This window comes from Phasianus colchicus, chromosome 4 (genome assembly GCF_987193195.1).
Source record: "Phasianus colchicus chromosome 4, bPhaCol1.hap1.1, whole genome shotgun sequence".
Lineage (NCBI taxonomy): Eukaryota > Metazoa > Chordata > Aves > Galliformes > Phasianidae > Phasianus > Phasianus colchicus.
In genome coordinates, this window is record NC_143439.1 from 60834240 (window position 1) to 60854637 (window position 20398).

A 20398-nucleotide genomic window follows, 5' to 3' on the forward strand; every position below is an offset into this window, starting at 1 on the left:
CCTCTCTTCACAGGAAGGTGCTCCAGTGCTTGGATCATCTTATTGGCCCTCCTCTAGACACTCTCCAAAAGCTGTACATCTTTCCTGTATTGGGCACCCCAGACCTAGATGCAGAACTCCAGCTGGAGCCTCACAAGAGCAGAACAGAGGAAGTCAATCATCTTCCTCTCTCTGCTGGCCACTTCTCTTCTGATGGAACTCAGAATACCATTGGCCTTTCAGGCTGCAAGCACACACTGCTAGCTTATGTTATGTTTTTCATCTATCAGCACTCCTAGGTCCTCCTCTGCAGGGCTACTCTCAAGGAGTTCTTTTCCCAGTCTGTATACATATAGTGGATTGCCTCAACTCAAGTACAAAACCTTGCACTTTGCTTTGTTGAAGCTCATTAGAGTCACAAGGGCCCCATTTTTTTTTCCCCCCCATTTGTTTTTGTTGAATTAACCAAAACACAGTTATCTGCCCAGGACAGCTCCAATCAAATCAGCATTGTCAAGTGACCATATGCACTAAGACCATATCACTATGTTTATCGAAGCATATTTAATTCACTGCCATCATAATGTGTATAAAATGTAAATTCTTGTGCCTCATTGGATAAAATTACTCCCTCATGAAAATGAAAACAGTCTCTCCATTGTGCTCTACCTACCATTAGGTCTTTTTTTTTCCCCTCTTTTTTAATGTTTATTATTATATAGCCCATTCTTTCCCTTTCCAAAGGATAATCACATTTTAATTTCTATCGCTTACTTCTATAGTTATACAGCTCCAATAAAACTCAATTATCAATTTGTGTATCTACTATACTGGAGATGTATAGAGGCCCTCTCCAAGACACTATCCCACATACAGCTAAGATCAAACATACCAATTTGGGTAGGTTCAACCTTATCTCACCCTGCGTCCTGTGACTGTAGGTGTCAGCTCAGAGACAGCATGCATACATGACAGCATTTCTCCTAACTTCTGGCTCAGAAGACTTTGTGAACTTGCATGGAAATTCAAAATGTATAAGTAACACAGGAAAGAAAGGACATGAGAAGTTTTTTCCAAGTATGGTAAAAAGAAAAAAAAAAAAGAAGAAGAAGAAGAAGGAATTCAGAATAGCAGTAGACAAACATGCTCCAATAGCACAAATTCATTATTTAACACTTCGGAAAAAGCATGCTGGAAGTTACAGAATGATGACAACATGCCACACAGGCAGCATACACCATGTTGAGCTCTTTTTGTCAAATATACTTTTAGATAGACTTTCCATTTATGTATATATCTCCATCTCTGGCCTAATACAGTCACCATGGACTAAGAACATTAGTGTTAAGCATCCCACTTGGCACAAAGCAGAACAGAAGGTACTTTCATCTGAACATCTCTACTTTTCCTGCCTGCAAATAATTATGTACTTGCCAAGAATACATGTTTACATTAAATCACACCAGACACATCCACTGTATATACCTAATGCATAGCAAACAAGCTAAGACTTCTAAGAACGTAGAAGTTACTGCCCACAGTCAATCCGATGCACTACCTAACCTCCTAGGGCACATGTATGGCAATAGAATGCAAAGACAATGACTTCTAGCAGGCTACAAAATCTACAGAGTAGTAGCAAATAAAAAAGAGGAGGAAAAAAGGAAAGAAAACTACTCACCCCTTTTAACGGCCAGAGACAGCTCAAGAAGAGCACAATCTATGCCCAAAAAGATACTACCTCCCTCAGCTGCTAAATATTTAATGAGAATGACGAGGGGATGGATCCAGACTCCACTCCTTCCAATCACACAGGTGCATTGCTTGCACCTGAGCTCCTGGAGTTAGCTGCACCTTCTCATCTGGTGCTCAAACACTGCTTCCAGTTGTCACCTGGCAATTCCACTGCAGCATGCAATAGCAGTTCAGCATAGTACATCTGCAGATTCTGCTCCTGGGAAATTACAGACAGAAATACAGCTGCCCTGTCCTTGTTGGCTTTAGAAACCGCTCTTACAGCTTCTCTCCACATTTTTGTAACTTGAATACAATGCTTGTCACTTTGTGTTCCTATTACTAAGGCATGTATCACATGTCTGGCAAATCTCACACTGTGAATTACTTAAAACATAAATCAGATCAAGTGACTTTTGATAGATAGCTACTTTCACAGTCACACCTGCAAAACATCTTCTTAACAAGAAAGAAGCAGAATTTCTTGCAGATAGAGCAATTTGAGTTCATTCACACACTCTTAAGATGAAAATTGTGTGACTGTAACTTTGCTGCTTGTTTCTAGAAGATCTATCAAAGTATTAAACATATATCCAAAGACACCTAAGGAAACACAATAATATCAGTTGAAAAAAAAATTATTTTTTGAAATTAATGTGGACAAAATAGTTTGATAATAACAGTATTTGATATTATTTGGAAATTCAGAGATGTCGAGGAAACCTAGCTGAAAATTGGACTGCTCCTCATATAAACATGTTCTCTTCATCAAGGGAAAAAAATAAAAAAATAAAAAAAAATTGAGCTGCCAGAATACAGTAAGAGCATTGTCCAGATAAAACAATGCAAAACAAATAAAGCCACCATCGTTAGAACCACCTAAGCCATACAGATAAAAAGCTCAAGGATAGACAGACTGAAACTAGCAAAACCACATCTTGTTAAAGCATATGCCACCTGTCTACAATACTTTTAACACATGCTAGAACATACTGGATGTATTATCACATTTATTGCCTTGACAACAAAGCTAGAATTAATAGTACAGGAAAGACCTTGTTCCAAAGAGTTTGAATTCAAGGGGAAGCAGAGGAAGAATTGGGTGTGTTTTCAGATACAACCTGAAAAGGTACTTTTTTATTGAAACACAGCACGTGAAATTCAACACTTTTTAAAAATTTAACAGCTAGGGAAAATATGTGATATTTCACAAGTCCTTCCCAAATGATGCTCTATGCCTGCTGGCAAAGAATAAAACCTCTAAATCCTTTGAGTTTTTATTATCTTTTCGTTTGCAGTGGAAGATAAAAAGAAAAAAAGTTTAAAGTCTATAGAAATAGAATGTGTTGCAGTTACCAGGTCCTAATTCTTATCCTACAAGTTTCTAAAAAAAACACACTTTACCAGGTCTGATCTTGGTTATTGTATTTAGGAAAGATCTACTGAAAACACTTTGAATCAAGCTGTGCTTGGTCTCAGCTTCTAAATTCTCATTAAAAAGCATCTTTTCTTTTTTTTTTCTTTTCTTTTGATTTTTATTCCAAGATATCTCAGCTTTCTACAATCAGAAAAGCTCTGAACTATACATAATATATTTATCAGAATTTCTTGCACATAACAAATTGCAGTGTTAACAATAGCTTTTTCCTTTTCTGTTTTTTTTTGGGGGGGGGGGTGCAACATAACTTGCAGAAAGGTAACAGATGACGAATAAATAAACAAATGAAAATACCATGGTTAATGTCTGTTTAACAATGCCCATAAAACAGCTAATGACTTGCCACAGTAACAATCAGACTAATAATGATGCATTAAATAAGACATACAATGCATCGATCGGAATGCAGTAACTTCTTTGCTAGACAGAAGCAATCTTACTTTTGGCTTTTGATGGTATCCTTTGAATTTTGGGAACTGGACCCCTGGCTTTCATATTTCTAATGCACAGCCTCAGAACACTTTTTTTCTTATGGTATTAAAGTGATTGTGATAAAAACAATGAGGTGTTACTAATAGAAATACTCCAGTGAGAATTTTTTTGTTCCACACTTACTGAACAGGATTTCCACAGCTCTCAGTCTTTAAATAAAAAAAATTAAGGCTTAAGGTCAATAGTAATTTCTTCTTCATAAGTAAAGTGAGGAGTAAAAAGTTAATTATCTTTATGTCTCCATTAACTTGTTAAATAGACCCTCTGTTTAGATTGACACAAAATAAAAACAGCAGCAAACTTACTGCACACTGTGAATTAGGAAAGGGAATGAGATTTGCATATACTCACAATGTGTTTTTGGAAAAAGTATGCTGCTACAACTAGAATGTGTAATAGAACTATGCTTGGTGGACATATCCTGAGCTTATCAGATTTGTATAATCTCATCTGGGGAAAAAAACTGTGACCAAGTGTTATTGCCACACACTTATGCTCTGCACAACTCAGCTAAGGCTTTTGGTTACAACAAGCAATGCTCATCTCCACACATGGGTATGGATGTATGCCTCTGACTTCGTATTTGAAGCTAAGCATAATCTTCCATCCACTGTGTCCTTGCTTGATCACACATGAAACTTCTGTATGTAAACCAGAAGTTGATTAATAACAATTATTGCAAGAAAATGGTGCTCATATGTAAACATACAAGTAGTTAAGTATTTACAGGGTAGGAGCATAGTGTATACTCTACACCTAACCTAGGAACATTGCTTCTAGAAGTCCATGAATCTGTTTGTAATTTTATTAGAAATGTAGCAGTTCTCAAATAACAGGCCAAAGAGAATCAATATATGCCCTTAATACTTTCTTTTATTATCTTTGTGCAATATATTGCAAAATCATATATTTCAACTGGCAGATTCTTATAGCTGGAGGTATCTGTACTATAGCAGTAGCACCCTGGAAGATTGTAAGACAGAAGAAGGAAAACAATTTCTTTTTATTATTTCATTAAAGGAAAAACTGATGAATGAAAGATATGCTGCCTATATTTCAAGTTTATTCCAAGTCTGACCAGTTAATTAATATTTTTATTTGTGAAAATAAGAAGAGAAAGGAGAAAACCACCCTAAAAAATATCATAAAACTCACAATAAATTCAATGAAAGATTCACCTGTGAATTTTACTTGCACTTGCATTGTAGTTTTGGTTTTAATCATAGCACTGAAAAGGTGAACAAATCATACTGCTACTGACAGCCAACACAGCCACATATTAGATTAAACTGCAGAACTATATTTAACCTGGCAACATAGGGTCCCATTTATGTAATCCCGCTTTAGAAGCTTCTAATGAGTTACTGCAGCCTAACCCAGATACTCCTGCTACCAAGTTCACTGCTTTTTTTTTTTTTTTTAAATGTCTACACAGTAATGGAAGTGCTATTTCATTGTAAAAATTGCTGCACAGCACAAAGAACACTTTTGTTAAACATGTTGGCCACCAATACAATCAGTAACCTAAAAAATCAACTTCTGCCTAATTTAACCCATACTTATAACGCAGAAAGTTTATTTTTACTTGTCTTGAATTGAAAGAGGTTTTAGGTCTTTAATTATATGGTGAGTTATTATCACAGCAGCTTCTTTTTGCTTTAAAAACCCTCCAACAATAACATTCTTCCACATTAGGAATGTCTCAGTGCCTGTGAGCACCCACTGAAGGCTATGAATCCCATCTGGGAGCCCTGGGCTCGGCCCCCTGCCAGACACACACATATGGCACTGGGGGATCAGCAGGGCTGGGCCAAGTATCAGGCACCCTGCAACATCTGCCAGCTGATCAAAGTGGCATTGATGGCATGCTAAAAAGGGAGTTAGTTCACTCCTTCATGCTGGAAGGCAGCTGTAGTGACAAAAGGTGTACTTAAAAAGCAGCACAGTAAGACAATAGATGGTAAACTTGTGCAGGGAAAAGGGTGGAGAATGTACTTTCTGACCCAAGTCACAGAATGCCTTGGGTTGAAAGGGATTTTGAAGATCATCAAGCTCCAACCTCATGCTGCAGGCTGGTTGCTACCCACCAGATGAGGCTGCCCATGGTCCCATCCAACCTAGCCTTGAATGTCTTCAGGTCATCTACAGGAACCATCTTACATTACTGTTTGAAACCAAACACAGCATCAAATGTAGAGCAATGATATAAGAAACAGGAATAAGAATGATAAAAACCTACGAACAGAAGAAAAAGCTAAGAATTCGTTGATATGATTTCTCACTCAATCACACTCATTGGCAGCAGTTGTGGCTAGATTTGGCTGTATTTAAAGGATTGGTGGTTTGAAGAGCACTCCAATGAAAGATCATAATGCAAATACGAAACATGCACAAAAGTTGTTTGTATTTTCAGTACTTCCAATTGTTTTCTTTACACTGCCTACTAATGATATTGTAAATGTAGAAAAAATGCAGTTCAAAGAGCTAAACTTCAATTTCACCATATTTTCTCCCAGTGACTAGGCTGTCATTCTCTGTTCTTTTATTGGGCCTATACTGGGCCAATAGATTTCAAATTCAGAGAGCAATGGCTATAGTGGGATGGAGACCTGGCATTCTGAAAGCTGAACAAGGCCAACAGACCATAAACATAGCATCTTGGCTTCAAATGGTAATTATCTGCTGCAGAGCTAAGGCTGTAGTCCAGTAGAAAGTTCTTCCACTAATTTAACTCCTCACAAATAAAATAATGGGGTGCACAAAGGGGAAAAAAAACAAAAAACAAAACAAAAAAAAACCAAAAAACAAAAAAAAACCCACACCAATTTAATTTTACTCATGTATTTAATAAAAAAAACATACATGGTAAAAAGAAGAAAAAAATAGGAGTGGCCTCTTTTTAGCAAAAGAAAATAAGAAAGAAAAAAAGAAAAATCTAATGTAAAGAGAATAGAACAGCAAGTTTGATAACTGGCAGTCTGAGACCTAAGCTTGTTTAACTAACACATATGAACAGATCAGAGATTTTATTTTGTGACGGAAACAAGACAGAATGTGAATTCCATTATCTTTTTCACCACGTGCTGGATTTATTAAGTAAGGCAGAGTTTTTTTAACCATGAGAATGCAATATAAACACTTCTTGTTACAACCTACCTACAACACAGCTTTCTGTGAAGACACTGTTGCTGAGATTTTTCTTGCCTTAAGCTACCTTCATCTGAGACATGGAAAACGGCCCTTGGGGAAAGTGGAAAAGCAGCACAAAGCAGCAACAGAAGATAACTCTCAGCTCTGGGCAGCCTGATCTAGTGGTTGACAACCCTGCCCCTGACAGGGCGGTTAAACTTGATGATCGTTGAGGTTGTTTTCAACCCCGGCCATTCTATGGTCTTTCCCTCTTTATTCAACAATTCACCTGTAACTTTCAACCCTTCAAATTTAAAACATAAAAACTGTAGTTAAGTGACTCTGTGAATGTATTTCAGAAGTTATAACACTGTATGTACAATACTGTCTCCAGTCTACCAGTAATTCTGGTGTTGGTTTGGTTATTCATGCAGAAGACTTTAATGCAGCTTAGTCTGATCACAGAAATATGATTTTCTCACTGTTTAGTTCCATTACTGAAGAAGAGATCTTAGTCTTAAATTCATAGTTTCCAGAACTAAAAAAAAAAAAAAAAAAGAAAAAAAGAATGTGTATATATAAATAAAAGAATTTAAAAAACAAAACAGAATGACATGGCTTAAATTCTGCAGAACATCCATTCCTCCATCAAGAAAAAAAAAATATAGCAAACTAAGAACATGTAGCATTTTGCCATCAACAAAGCTGCCTACATAGACACCTACTCTTTCCTTTTTTCCCTGTAGCATATTCTTTTAACTCACTCGTCTCCTGTACCTCACATTCACTGACATGCCTGCTTTCCTCACAGCTTCTTCAGACCTGTTTGCACACGAAAACTAACGAAGGAAGTAGCTATTCTGCTACAATCAGTTCAGAATAAGCCATCCATTTTAGTTTTTCCCTCTCACGAAATACTGCAGTGCCAATCAAAACTATTTCCTCAAGGAAAAAAGATACAATAAAATGGTTCTTCCAGGGTATCTGAAATAACGAGAGCAGGATAGTTATTCTGCAATCTCATCTCCATGCTGTGATAGCTTCATGCATCTGGTCCCACCTCTCAGTAAGGAGCTGGCAGCTCCTGCATTCCAGCAAAGGACTGTGGACTTTTTCCAGCTCCCTGACTCCAATGCCTATTGCAGCTGATGTATTTTTTTTTATAATATATTTTTGCATCAGATGCAAAAGAGAGAAATATACTAGGTATGAAGGGGCAAACAAGAAGTATATTACTTTTTTCTTCTTTCTGCAGATTTTTTTCTTTTTACAATAATGATGTTTAAGTCTCCAATTTACTGAAATAAAACAGGATTTTAGATATACAGATGCAAATCAGTAAAACAATATCTTTGCATGAAATGCCCTGCAGCTATTACCTACAGTGATACTGGGACACCTCCCTCTATGTAGGGATTCATTACCTTTGTGTGATCAATGTAAAAATGCTTTAGATTGAAAATAATTAGAATCTAATGCACTCTTTGAAGAATTAACATCAAAATACACATTAAATTAACTAAGCACAATCATTAGAAATACTGTTTAAATCAGACACACCTACAGTACATCCTCTCTTAAAGCCTAATCTGGTATTACTATGAAATTATTTTATAGCATTAGTGTGTGGGAACCTTCTGTTTCATTTCTCATATATGCTGACTGCAGACACATTTTTATTTATTTGTATGTCAATTTCTGAAGTATTTTTTTAATGCATGTTTGCATACGCACGCAGCAGTTCTCCATATTTGTGTTAGAAACCACTGCCATGTTACCAATTAGCTAAATCAGTAGTAAATAAATAGATAAACTAAATCTACCTCAGCTGTATCTAATATGGAAATAGCCATCTAGTCTAGAAGTCATCTGGAAAGGTTAAGGTGAGAAGATAAGAAAAGTAAAACATAGATGATACAAATCAAAATCTTACAGACTTTTTTACATAATGGACAATAGTTTAAAAGAAAGGTACAAATAATTTTTAATATATTATTTTTTATAAGTATATAGGCAATGATAATACAATTAACTGAGTGCAGGAAAATGATATATTTTAACCCAAAACATAATAACAGCATTGACTTTCTGGCTGGCAGAATGCAGAATCTAAAAAATACAGAGAAGGGTAATGTCTGATGCCAACGCATGAAAGGCAAGGAAACAAAAATAAACCTGAAAGTTTAACAATGTGAAATAATGATGGGGGAAAAGAAAGTAGCCTCCAAATTTTCACTTTTCAAGGTCACTCTTGGCATAGAATACAAGTTAATGTTATGCAATAATGAAACAGCTTTAAAGATAAAATAATAATAATAATAATACAGCACACCTAAGCACCCCAGTCAGGTATCTACATCTTGAGTTCTGGAGCAGGAGCATTACATTTGAGACTTTGGCTCCTCTTACAAATGCAGTTTGAATGACAAGCGTGGCCAACAAATCCAAAAATTAGTCATAGGGCACTAAAAGACAACAGGAACTTTTAAGTCTCATTTCCGTAGGAAGCCAAGCCACAGCAGATGTAATTAAAGATTTTAGTAAGAGCTTGCTATTTTACTAAACGACTCAGAATTGCCAGAGCAGACATGAAGTGTTGGGTGCACCCATCCTCCCTCCCTACAGTACTGGTAGTGGCTAAAGTTTCATGCAGAAGCTAATAGGGTGATTATCTTTGAGAGGATTACGCTGCACAGAGAAGCTGAAGTCTGGCTTTGTGAGAATTAAGTCCATCATCCTGTTGGTCAATGGAATTATTTTATTTTACCATAGTCTGGATAGATTTTTCACTCTGATCTTTCTTAAAATTAGTAAATACAAAATAACATCAATATGAGAAGGTGGGATAAAATGCATTCTTTTTGTTCATTCTTATTGGTTTAAAAATAAAGAGACCAGGAAAGTAAATCAGAAGAAGAATGACTGTATTCTCCTTTAAGATATAAAGTCTGCTCCGCTAAATTAACAAGAGTATAATGATAATATGTTCTATACCTAGGTAGTTTGGTAATGGATGACTAAGACACATTCTATTCTACTGGAAATGTCAAAATGTGACTCAAAGTACATCAACACAAGGTAAAAAGATTGTGAAGGCCCTGCTTTATACCTCTATAAGGAAAGCAGCTGTATTCACCAGGTTTCATCTCCCATTTCCAAGGAGGTTAGAGAAGGAATACATCACAACACATTCTCCATCCTGACAGGTAGCAGAGTGACTTTATATTCAGGTAGGACAGAAAGAACTAACTGAAGTACTTCAAATGTCATAGGAGCACCTACAGCTGAGACACTCGAACAGAAATGGACCCGCTGTCTCAGAGTAAAACTCCCCCCCCCCACCCCCACCCCAGAAATGTGCTCTGACAAAGCTCAAAGTAAAAGTGCATTGCCACAAGTATTTATGAAGGTGGAGAGGAGCTAGTACAGAGAATTAGTAGTCTATGAGAAAAGAAGGCTTGCACAATTATCAAGCAATTTAAGTGTAAGTTAGTGAGAAGAAACACAAAATATTTGACAATATTTTCTTAGCACAAGTGGATGGATTATAATGCAGAAAATAAACAGTTATCAGTCGTTGGATACTTGTCTAGACAGAAAACAGAAAAACAAGATGAAATCTCAGCCCCCATAGTCACTGATACTTTGGGATCATGTATTGAAATAGAACTATTTTAGACAGATATGATATTCCTCATTCTGGTCACTAAAGAAGAGAAATAAGATAATTTTGGAAGATACCAAAGAAGGCTGATCTGCAGTGGCTCACTGTTATGCTCTTTATGTAATATCTATTATTATTATTTCTATGTTTATTACTATATTTCATTTTCAAATACTTTAACATGCCATTTAGCCCACTTTATCTTAAAGCAAATAGGTAACATTAGGATTAAACTTGAGCACAGGATACTTAAGTGGGAAAAAAAAACCAACACCTCCTCATCTGCATAGTGAAGTCAAAGGAAAAGGATAAGTAGTCAGTGATCAAGACAAAGGCTGACAATCATGCTTACCTTAACTAAAGGTATGCCACTTATTGAGGTTATTGTCAGGGAGCCATGCATTTCTTCTGCAGCACATGCTTAACATTAGTGCTAAATGAAAAGTGAAACTGCAACAAACATCACTAACGACACTTCCGTAATGAATGAAGAGGTAACAGCTATCAAAAAAAGCAACTAGATATGTTCAATACTAATGTTTTTGCAAAGACAAGTGAAATGGAGGACATCTGCTTGTTGTCCCAAGATGATGAAAGTCAAAATTGCACTGAGAAACATGAAAAACACGCTTTCTGATATAGTTCCCATTTCCATTACTTTCAAGGCAAATGCTGTTAGGGTAGGCTGAAAATGAGAAGAAAACAGCAGAAAACCTCAAAGATGATTGCAAGAGTTATGAGAGACATCTTGATCCTCCTACAGTTGTGTCTACATCCATTCAGTAGGGAACAAGTAAGCAACACACAAACAAAAATACACATTGAGCTGATGGCACAAATAGCTCCACTCCTAATTCCACACTGATTACAGAAAGCTGGCTCACGGTCTAATATATGGGGGGTTAGAAAAACTATAAGAAACAAAGCAAGTGATATTTACTTGCTTGTATATTGAAGCTCTCTCATCATCATCTAAACAAAATGAAGATGTTCTTCAACTCTCTTCCACTTACAAAAAGAAAGAGGGAAGGAAGGAAAGAGGGTGCAAAATAAAGAAGGCAGGGAAGGCAAGGGAAGGCAAGGGAAGGCAAGGGAAGGCAAGGGAAGGCAAGGGAAGGCAAGGGAAGGCAAGGGAAGGCAAGGGAAGGCAAGGGAAGGCAAGGGAAGGCAAGGGAAGGCAAGGGAAGGCAAGGGAAGGCAAGGGAAGGCAAGGGAAGGCAAGGGAAGGCAAGGGAAGGCAAGGGAAGGCAAGGGAAGGCAAGGGAAGGCAAGGGAAGGCAAGGGAAGGCAAGGGAAGGCAAGGGAAGGCAAGGGAAGGCAAGACCAATAGAGAGAAAGTCATAGCCAATATATTTAAAACAAATAAATAAGCCAATTCACTGAAGATCTCATCATTTACATGATTTTTGCCTATCTGAGCAAATTTTGCCTCCAGTAACCCCCTTCAGTTCATCAGGTTACTTAACAAGTTACTTGCAAAGCAGTGAAGTAACTATGTGTTTGTATGTTGAAAGGTTTTTCCACAATGTTTCTTAGACTCACTTCTCTTGAAACAGGAGGATAAGAATCACAGAATCACATAATTGCAGGGCTGGAAGGGACCTTTAGAGATCATGGAATCAAACTGGTCTGTCACTCTGTTTCTCTTTTTTATTGACACAGTTTCCCCATTGAGAATGGTAAATAAGATACTTGGGAACTACACGTTCCTGTGCCTAAAACCCAGCAAAAACAGGAGTTCAGCTTCTCACTCTGACCCTCATTACATAAAGCACCTCATCCACTCCTAATCTAGCTTAAAACAACAGCTGCAGGTTGAAGATTCCCAAACACATTTAGCTCCTCGTTTTTGTTTCTGCATTTGTTTGAAAGCATATGTGGCAAAGAGAAAATGAATCAAATTCAAGAAAGACTGCAGAAAGAAATGCCAGATCTATGAGCCTGGTGGTGGGCTGAAGGAAAAAGAGGAAGAACTCACCCATCATAGCACATAGAATTAGCCACCTAAGCTGCTATTTCCAGTAGATGGAAGGAGAGAAGAGATGGGACATTGCAAGGAAGAAGCCAATGAAAGCTTTAATGTTCTCAAACACAGCTCAGTAAAGCATTCCATGTGAGAAAACATGCTCTAGGATTTATTATAATATGCAAAATAAGCAAGCATCCCTGAAAATGAATGAGTAAAAATTAATTTAAATGACTGCAGTTCCATTTTGCACCGTCAAAAATTAATGTATACCATTTCTATTGAAATACTATATATGCATGTGGCCTATTGCTGAAATTAGGAATGATAATACTTCATATTAAAAAAAAAAAAAAAAAAAAAAAAAAAAAAAAAACTTAGCAAAAATTAAGAAATTTGTTACAAAATTCTCATATATATATATATAAGAAAACCTCTCCACAATGGGGGAAGATTAAAAAAAAAAAATTAAAAATAAAAATAAGATTTGTTTAGACCTGAATTGTCCAAGCTATTTATTGTAACGTGAATAAGCTATGAAACAATAAGTATGGATCCAGTTTTCCTGAATAATGCAGAGTAACACTAGAGTAAGTGCAATAAATCACCAACTGTTTCAAATGTGAAACTTTGTTTTTAATGAAAAACTGGAGAGATGAAATGTGTTTGAGCATTCCAGTACACAAAGCCGCAATTAAGGCTGCGTATTGTCTCTTCAAAATGAAGCAGAATAGAGTTAATGAAAGTTGAGAGAAAAAGAATAAATCAGAAGAATTACAGAGAATGACATGAGGAAGGATTTAATGTTTTTTTGCTTCCCTTATTAGCAGAGCAATCTTATTTCAAAGTTAATATTTGAATAAATAAACCAAGACTGATGGGCAGTCCCACAGTAATCAGCAGTGATGTCCATACATCCTCCTGGAGCGTGGTGTGACAATCTCACCATCTCCACTGTATTCTGTTCTCCAACACATATTTATGCCAGCTGGCTTTGCACTGTCCAGAACCAGGGCTCAGGCCCATTTATTTTGACAGTGCATTTCCTACTTCCCTTTTTTTCTGTCATATACTAATCAAAATCTTCAACAGAAACAAACAACAAATCAGTAAGTGAAAGTATTTATAAACATTCAAACATCAACAAATAATACTTCAAAGCAGAAGCTGACAGCACAGCTCGGGTAACCTGTAATGAAGATGGTGCTGGAAGGAAATTGGACTGGACATTACCAGAGACACCAATACACCAACTGCAGAAAACAGTTGAGGGTGTGAAGTGGTGGAGCTCCAGGAGAAAAAGCTTGATGAGGAATCTCTGATCTATCACTGTATTGAGGAGATTAACTCTTCAACAAAACACACATCTTTCATTTCAAGCCTCATTTTTAGCTCTGCTTCAACCCATGGCCTCTTAAGGATATTTCCAACTCCTGTGTTCCCATAACAACAAACACTAAATTCTCTGCAGAGAATGATTATTGTTCAAAGCATTTCCAAAAAAGAATGAAAATGAAGCTTTATCTGCACTCAGGAGAACTTACACATGGGCAAATCTCTGTAGCAATGATGTCCTGCAGTACAGCACCTCACACAGAGCAGAGCTAAGCCCACGTGCCTCAGTGGCAGAGTCCTAAGGAGTAATCTCTTTCTCAGACTTTCTCAAACAGCTCCAGAGAACCCATCTCTCCACCTGTGAGCACAATCACCTCTTCTGGCAGATCCTACACCCTTGGCTCTTGTGTTTAAAACTCTAACACGTGTTGGTTTACATTAACATCCTCAAGTCCTGCACCCATCTGAAAGCAAACAACCAGACTCACATCTGTACTCTATCTCAGGTAGAGAAGAAACAAAGTCATCCCAATGGACTGAGAAGTACAAGCAACAGGGAAAAGAAATTGAAAGCAAATGTCTAAACCCTATGGAATACCACAGCTCCCATGTTACAGGAACTAATTTTAAGTATTATTAACAGTAAAGATACAGATTTTCAACGCAGGACAAAAGCTCCATCTCAGCTGACAATTAAGCAGAATTTAAAAGTCTTCAAAAAACCTTCCTGCATAAACGTGCCATGAATTATCATCTCTTACAATCAAAGCACGTTTATTTTCAGCAGGCTTTAGAAAACCCACACAAAGCATATTCTCTTCTAGCCATATAAACCTGGAACAGAAACAGGCATCTCATGGAGATAAAATGCATAAGACCTTAATAAGCATTACGGAGCCCCATTCCTGCACAAAATACATACACACATCTTGCTTACTGTCAGTGAAACCAATCAAGGAAGAAAAGACATTACTGTGTATACATTATAAGTATATGGCAGTGATCTCAGGGAGCAAATGGAATCTTGAAATGAAGTGGGACTCATTTTCTCTCTCATTATGAGATTTACAAGGACTTCCTTCTAGTAATGCAATGAATTCAAGAAAAGGAAAAAAAGGGAGAGAAAAAAAGAGAAAATTGGGTTAATTTAATGTTGTTCCTTATACTATTTTGTTTATTCATAGATAGCACGTTACTTTTAAGGTAATAATCAGGCTAATACTATATGACTCCTAATCTGTAAATACCTGTCAGAAATAGTTGTTGCTTGTTTGCTCAACCTGTCCCCGCTCTCTTTCAACCCATCGGGTCTGCAGCGACCACAGGCCAAATGCTGCTCTACAGACTGAGATGAGCAACTTCTCCCAAAATCTCAGCCATTCCCCACTGCAAACCAATGAACAAAAAATACCCTGTATCCAGTTATCCCTATCATCCGTTCCAGTGAATGATCCATTCTGTAGTGTTGCCATAGAAAACAGAGGAAACCTCCAGTTAGCAAGGAGGTCACACTTAAGCAGAGACATGTTATGTAAATAGCAGCCTGCCAGCACCCCGCACTGAATAGGAGAGGCCTCATCCCGCTCTCCCTCCAAGGGCAGACCTCGGGGCGGCTGCGGGCAGCCCCACGGCAGCGGGGCTCAGCCCCAGGCCTCAGGGAGGAGAACGAAGAGGAGGAGGAGAAGGAGGAGGGCGGCGGTCCCCGCACCGTTATCCGCCCTTCCGCAGGTACCGGCCGGCAGGGCACGGCGGGTCAGTCGCCAGGGAGGGAAGGGATGGAGCGGGGAGCACGGCAGCCCCTGGGGGCTCTCACTTCCCCGCCGCAGCCGCGCCCCAGCTTGCAGCCGCCTCTCCCCCCCGCCGCCCCGGGACAGCCCCGCCGAGGAGCGGCCGCCCCCGAGGGGTCCCTCAGGACGGCGGGACGGAGCGGCGAACGGAGCCGAGCACCGTCTCGCCCCACACCGGGCTAGGCTTCTTCCCCTCGGGCACCTCGCGCGGTCAAAGTCTCGCAGCACGGCGGCATCCTCCATCCTCCCTTCCCGCATCGCCCCTCCGCCGTACTCACCCACCCACTTCTCGGCCGGCAATGGCTGCCGGGCCCCGCCGGCTCCCCGAGCCCTCGCCCCGTTTCTCTACGATGTGCTCGCAGCCGCGGATCGGGCGGCGGCCGCACCTCGGAGCCGGCGTCGCTCCCTCCCAGCTGTCACCGGCGTTCCGCCCTCGGGAGGCGGTGGCCCCGAACCGCCCTCGCCACTGGTGCCGGGCGCTGCCGCTCCCGCAGCCCCGCCCCGAGCAGCCCCTCTCCGCCGCACCGGCTGCTTGGGGAGATGCGGGGAGATGGGCAGGAGGTGCTGGGCCTGGGACGTGCGTGGTGCCCCTGCAGCTGGGCTCGCGCCTGAATACGAGTGGGCCCGCGTACACTGAGAGCAGAGCACTGAGATGGATTTATCAATTTCAGTTTTTATCTGATGTGCTTTCTTTGAGCAACATAATTAGACGTGGAGTTGTCAGATTAACTCAACTGGTAGCGCATGCTATCCATGCCAGGCAGCTGTAAATCCTAACGCCATTTAAAACCTCATTATTTTGTTAGAATGGAGCAGGATCTCAGCTTGAGGCTCCCAGGCATCATGTGCTGGTATCCAGGCTGCCCCTGTTCTCTATGTGCAGCTTCCAATGTTCCCCAACTGAAACTTCTGCACAGTGAAGGCGACAGAGCACTGGAACAGGCTGCCTGGAGAGGTGATGGAGTTTCCTTCTCTGAAGATATTCAAGACTCTCTCAGCATACAGGATATGCTCCAGGTTCTTAACCATCTTTGTGGTCATCCACTGGACTCTTTCTGGAAGATCCTGATAGGAAACATGCATTCCCCTTGAACCATAGAATCATAGAATGGCTGAGATTGGAAAGGACCTCAAGGATCATCAAGTTCCAAACACTCTGCCACAGGCAGGGCCATCAACCTCCAGATCTGCCGCTTGACCAGGTTGGCCAGGGTCCAATCCAACCTGGTCTTGAGCACCTTCAGGAACAGAGCATCCACAGCCTCCAGCACCTCACCACTCCATGCTCCAAGATGTGGGCTAGTTCAGAAGGACAGCACCAGGGTGACTGTGCTGCAGCATGGTTACACAAGTTCTGTACAGCTGAGCTGAAAACTCAGGAATTTGTATTGATGGCATCCTCACGGGTGGAGCGCATGCCTTGGTCAAGATAGTAGGTACATCAGCAGCAGCAGCAGTGTGTTTGTGAAGAAGAGCTGAGGAGCCAAAGCAGTGTGTTTGTGAAGAAGAGTTGAGGAGCCAAAGCAGTGTGTTTGTGAAGAAGAGCTGAGGAGCCAAAGCACTGTGGTTGTTGTTTTTTTGTTGTTGTTTAGATTGTCATTTCACAGAATCACAGAATCACAGAATCACTAAGGTTGGAAAAGACCTATAAGATCATCCAGTCCAACCATCCACCTGTCACCAATGGTTCTCATTAAACCATATCCCTCAACACAACATCCAAACGTTCTTTGAACACCTCCAGGGTCGGTGACTCCACCACCTCCCTGGGCAGCCCATTCCAGTGCCTGACCACCCTTTCAGAGAAGTAGTATTTCCTAATATCCAGCCTGAATCTTCCCTGGCGAAGCTTGAAACCATTCCCTCTAGTCCTATCACCAGTTACACGAGAGAAGAGGCCGACCCCCAGCTCGTTACAACCTCCCTTCAGGTAGTTATAGAGAGCAATAAGGTCTCCCCTGAGCCTCCTCTTCTCCAGACTGAACAATCCCAGCTCCCTCAGCCGCTCCTCATAAGGCCTGTGCTCCAGACCCCTCACCAGCTTTGTTGCCCTTCTTTGAACACGCTCCAGGGCCTCAATGTCTTTCTTGCAGTGAGGGGCCCAGAACTGGACACAATACTCAAGGTGCGGCCTCACCAGAGCTGAGTACAGGGGAACAATTACTTCCCTACTCCTGCTGGTCACACTGCTTCTGATACAAGCCAGAATGCCATTGGCCTTCTTGGCCACCCGGGCACACTGCTGGCTCATGTTTAGCCGAGCGCCCTGTACTGGTGAGACTGCACAAGTGCTATATTCAGTATTGGGTCTCTCACTGCAAGAAAGATGTTGAGTCCCTGGAGTATGTCCAGAGAAGGGCAAAGAAGTGGTTGAGGGTCTGGAGAACAAGTCTCATGGGGAGCAGCTGAGGTAACAGGGATTGTACAGTCTGGAGCAGAGGAGGCTCAGCGGAGACCTTATCACTCTCTGCAACTCTCTAAGAGGAGGCTGTGGTGAGGTGGGGGTCAGCCTCTTAGGTAACAGTGATAGGATGAGAGATAATGGCCTTAAGCTGCATCAGGGGAGGTCTGGGTTGGATATTAGGAAGCAATCCTTCTCCAAATAGGCTGCCCATGGAGTGTGGAGCCATCATCCTTAGAGGTGTTCAAGAAATGTGCAGGCATGGCACTGAGGGGACATGATCTAGTGGGCATGGCAGTGATGAGCTGATGGTTGGACTAAGTAATCATGGAGATTTTTTCTAACCTTAATGATTCTATGAGGGTCAGACTGAATGGGTCAGATCTAAATTTGACATGGAGCACACATTTGTAACAGAAAAGGCAATGAAACACTCAAATCAAAAGGGAATATTCATTGCAGGACAGTATTAATCAATACATTTAAACAAATCTCTTTCAAAAGGGAGTTATTTCAAACAGGAACTAAAGGAATTCTTGTAGCCAGAATGGCCCTGGAAGGGTCTCTTCTACAGGGAAAATGCTGCTTTTGATTTTAAAATTAAGGACTTGAATGTCCCAATTGGCATTAATTAATTCACAGAGTATATTTGTTCCATCTTTCAAGACAGTATCAGGTACAAATGTTTGATATATACACTCTAAAAAAAAAAAAAAAAAAAAAAAAAAAAAAAAAAAAAAAAAGTCAATACATTTATTAGTTGCTCTGCTCCAAATCTGTATTAATGAAACAGTAAGAAGCAGCCTGTTAAGCTTCAGCTACTCTTTTCTTGTAGTAGGAATTCTGGCTATAGTAAGAGAGAAAAGACATTGCAGCTCTTCAGTAATCTATGCAGAGCCTTTTCACAGAGTTGTATGTTGTGCAAGGGAATGGGGTTGTGTTCTTCATTCAGAGGCAGGGCGTTTAGTATAGGATTTGCTTGTCATAGGCTGATGTCAAGGGGTTGTAACATGGAAGTTAATTTTTTTTTAATGTGTGAAATCATTTTTACTTAAAAAATAATAGGGAAATGAAATCTGTAACCCAGCCAACATTTTAGTTCTCAGTATTTGCCATTCATGAAAGAGTTTGAGCTTTTTTAATGTGGTAAGTTGGGGTTCACTTGAGAGTACATCACCATCCTGTCTGCATAAAGTCAAAAAGATGAGCTTCCTGTCAGACACAGATCTATAGTCTTCTTCCTTTCTGCTAGAGAGAAACCTTCACTTTATGCATCCAGAGCATGATTTAAGAGCATGTGGTCTGATATATCTGCTAATGTCTGGAAACCATTACCGGATTCATGCCGAGGGTCCCATTGTGCTCAGTTTGTGTGGCACAGATGTACCATAAAAAAGTTTTTATCCTCAAAGCATTAGTGTTCTCAGTAGGTACAGAATAGCCAAGGAACTGGAGTACTGTGCAAAAGAAAAGATTCAAAATCTGATTTGGTTTTTTGTATCAGCAGAGCTCTGCTAGCCCCAGCTTGGAGTTTTCTGACTTTGGGAAGGCAGCTGAGACCAAGACTTGCCACAGTTCCCACAGAACATGCATGGAGTGGCCAGAAACTAACCCAGGTGTATCCTGACAACTGTGGTGCCACTAACAGTGAAGGGGGCTTTTGAAAAATACTACAGAAGTAGTCTGCAAAGGAAAACATTTTGACCAGTCAGCTGCTATACTGTTGCTGTTTGTTTGGCTGTTGCATTCCAGTTTCACTCTTAGCAATAGAAGGGATTGAAATACTAAATAGAAAAAGTGTTATATGAGATGAGCAAGAAAATACTGTGCTCTGTTCTGAATCCCTCCAAAGGAATGCAAATTCTTCATTTAGTTCCATGGGAATAGAATTGAGTCTTAAAAGTAACACTTTAAAAATTCATTAAAAACCTCTTCCAGCTGTGCAGTTTAGAATTAGAGGCATTTTAACTATCTTGTTCTTATGTTGAGATAACTGTATTACATAGAAAGGAAAATGAAATTTCAAGGACAGATCGTAATTGAAAAGTTAATCCAGTTTTAATACTGATGTATTCATCCTAAAGACCTTTAAGCCTGTGGCTAGCAGGAGGATATTGGAGTCCTTGCTCTAAATTTGCTCTACCTTTTTAATGATAATAAAAAATCCTTGTGAATAATGGTGACCCTCTTACTCAGTCAAACTGAGAGTGTAAGTTTTTAAAATTTCAGCTCTGAATAATAGTAATATTTTATTCTTACATTCTTTCATTAAAATAATTCTAGAGAACTTCTGAAACACACAAGGGGCCAACTTATCTGCTGCTGTAAATATAAAATGATTGCACTGATTTATTTTTCTTTAAAAACCAGAAATACACATCTAATGTCAGAATTTTCTTTTATTCTGTGGGTTTTTTTCCAGTTGAAATGCAGCCATCTGCAGGCAACTGTTTAATAGTGCATAGCACTACTA

The 20398-nt window shown here is 39.8% G+C and overlaps 1 protein-coding gene across 6 annotated transcripts in view; it reads right to left on the bottom strand.

Moving 5' to 3' along the window:
* Window positions 1-15937, bottom strand: part of JAKMIP1 (janus kinase and microtubule interacting protein 1) — a 128936-nt gene extending 112999 nt beyond the window's left edge. For 4 of the 6 annotated variants that reach the window (XM_090139674.1, XM_090139673.1, XM_090139670.1 and 1 more), the window contains exon 1: window positions 15803-15937. The gene's annotated coding sequence lies outside the window, so the exon portion shown is untranslated. Of the gene's footprint in view, window positions 1-1660; window positions 2235-10788; window positions 10881-15802 lie in introns of those variants that run through there. The other 2 variants (XM_031588360.2, XM_031588361.2) reach the window with 2 other exon arrangements.
* Window positions 15938-20398: the final 4461 nt, after the last annotated feature.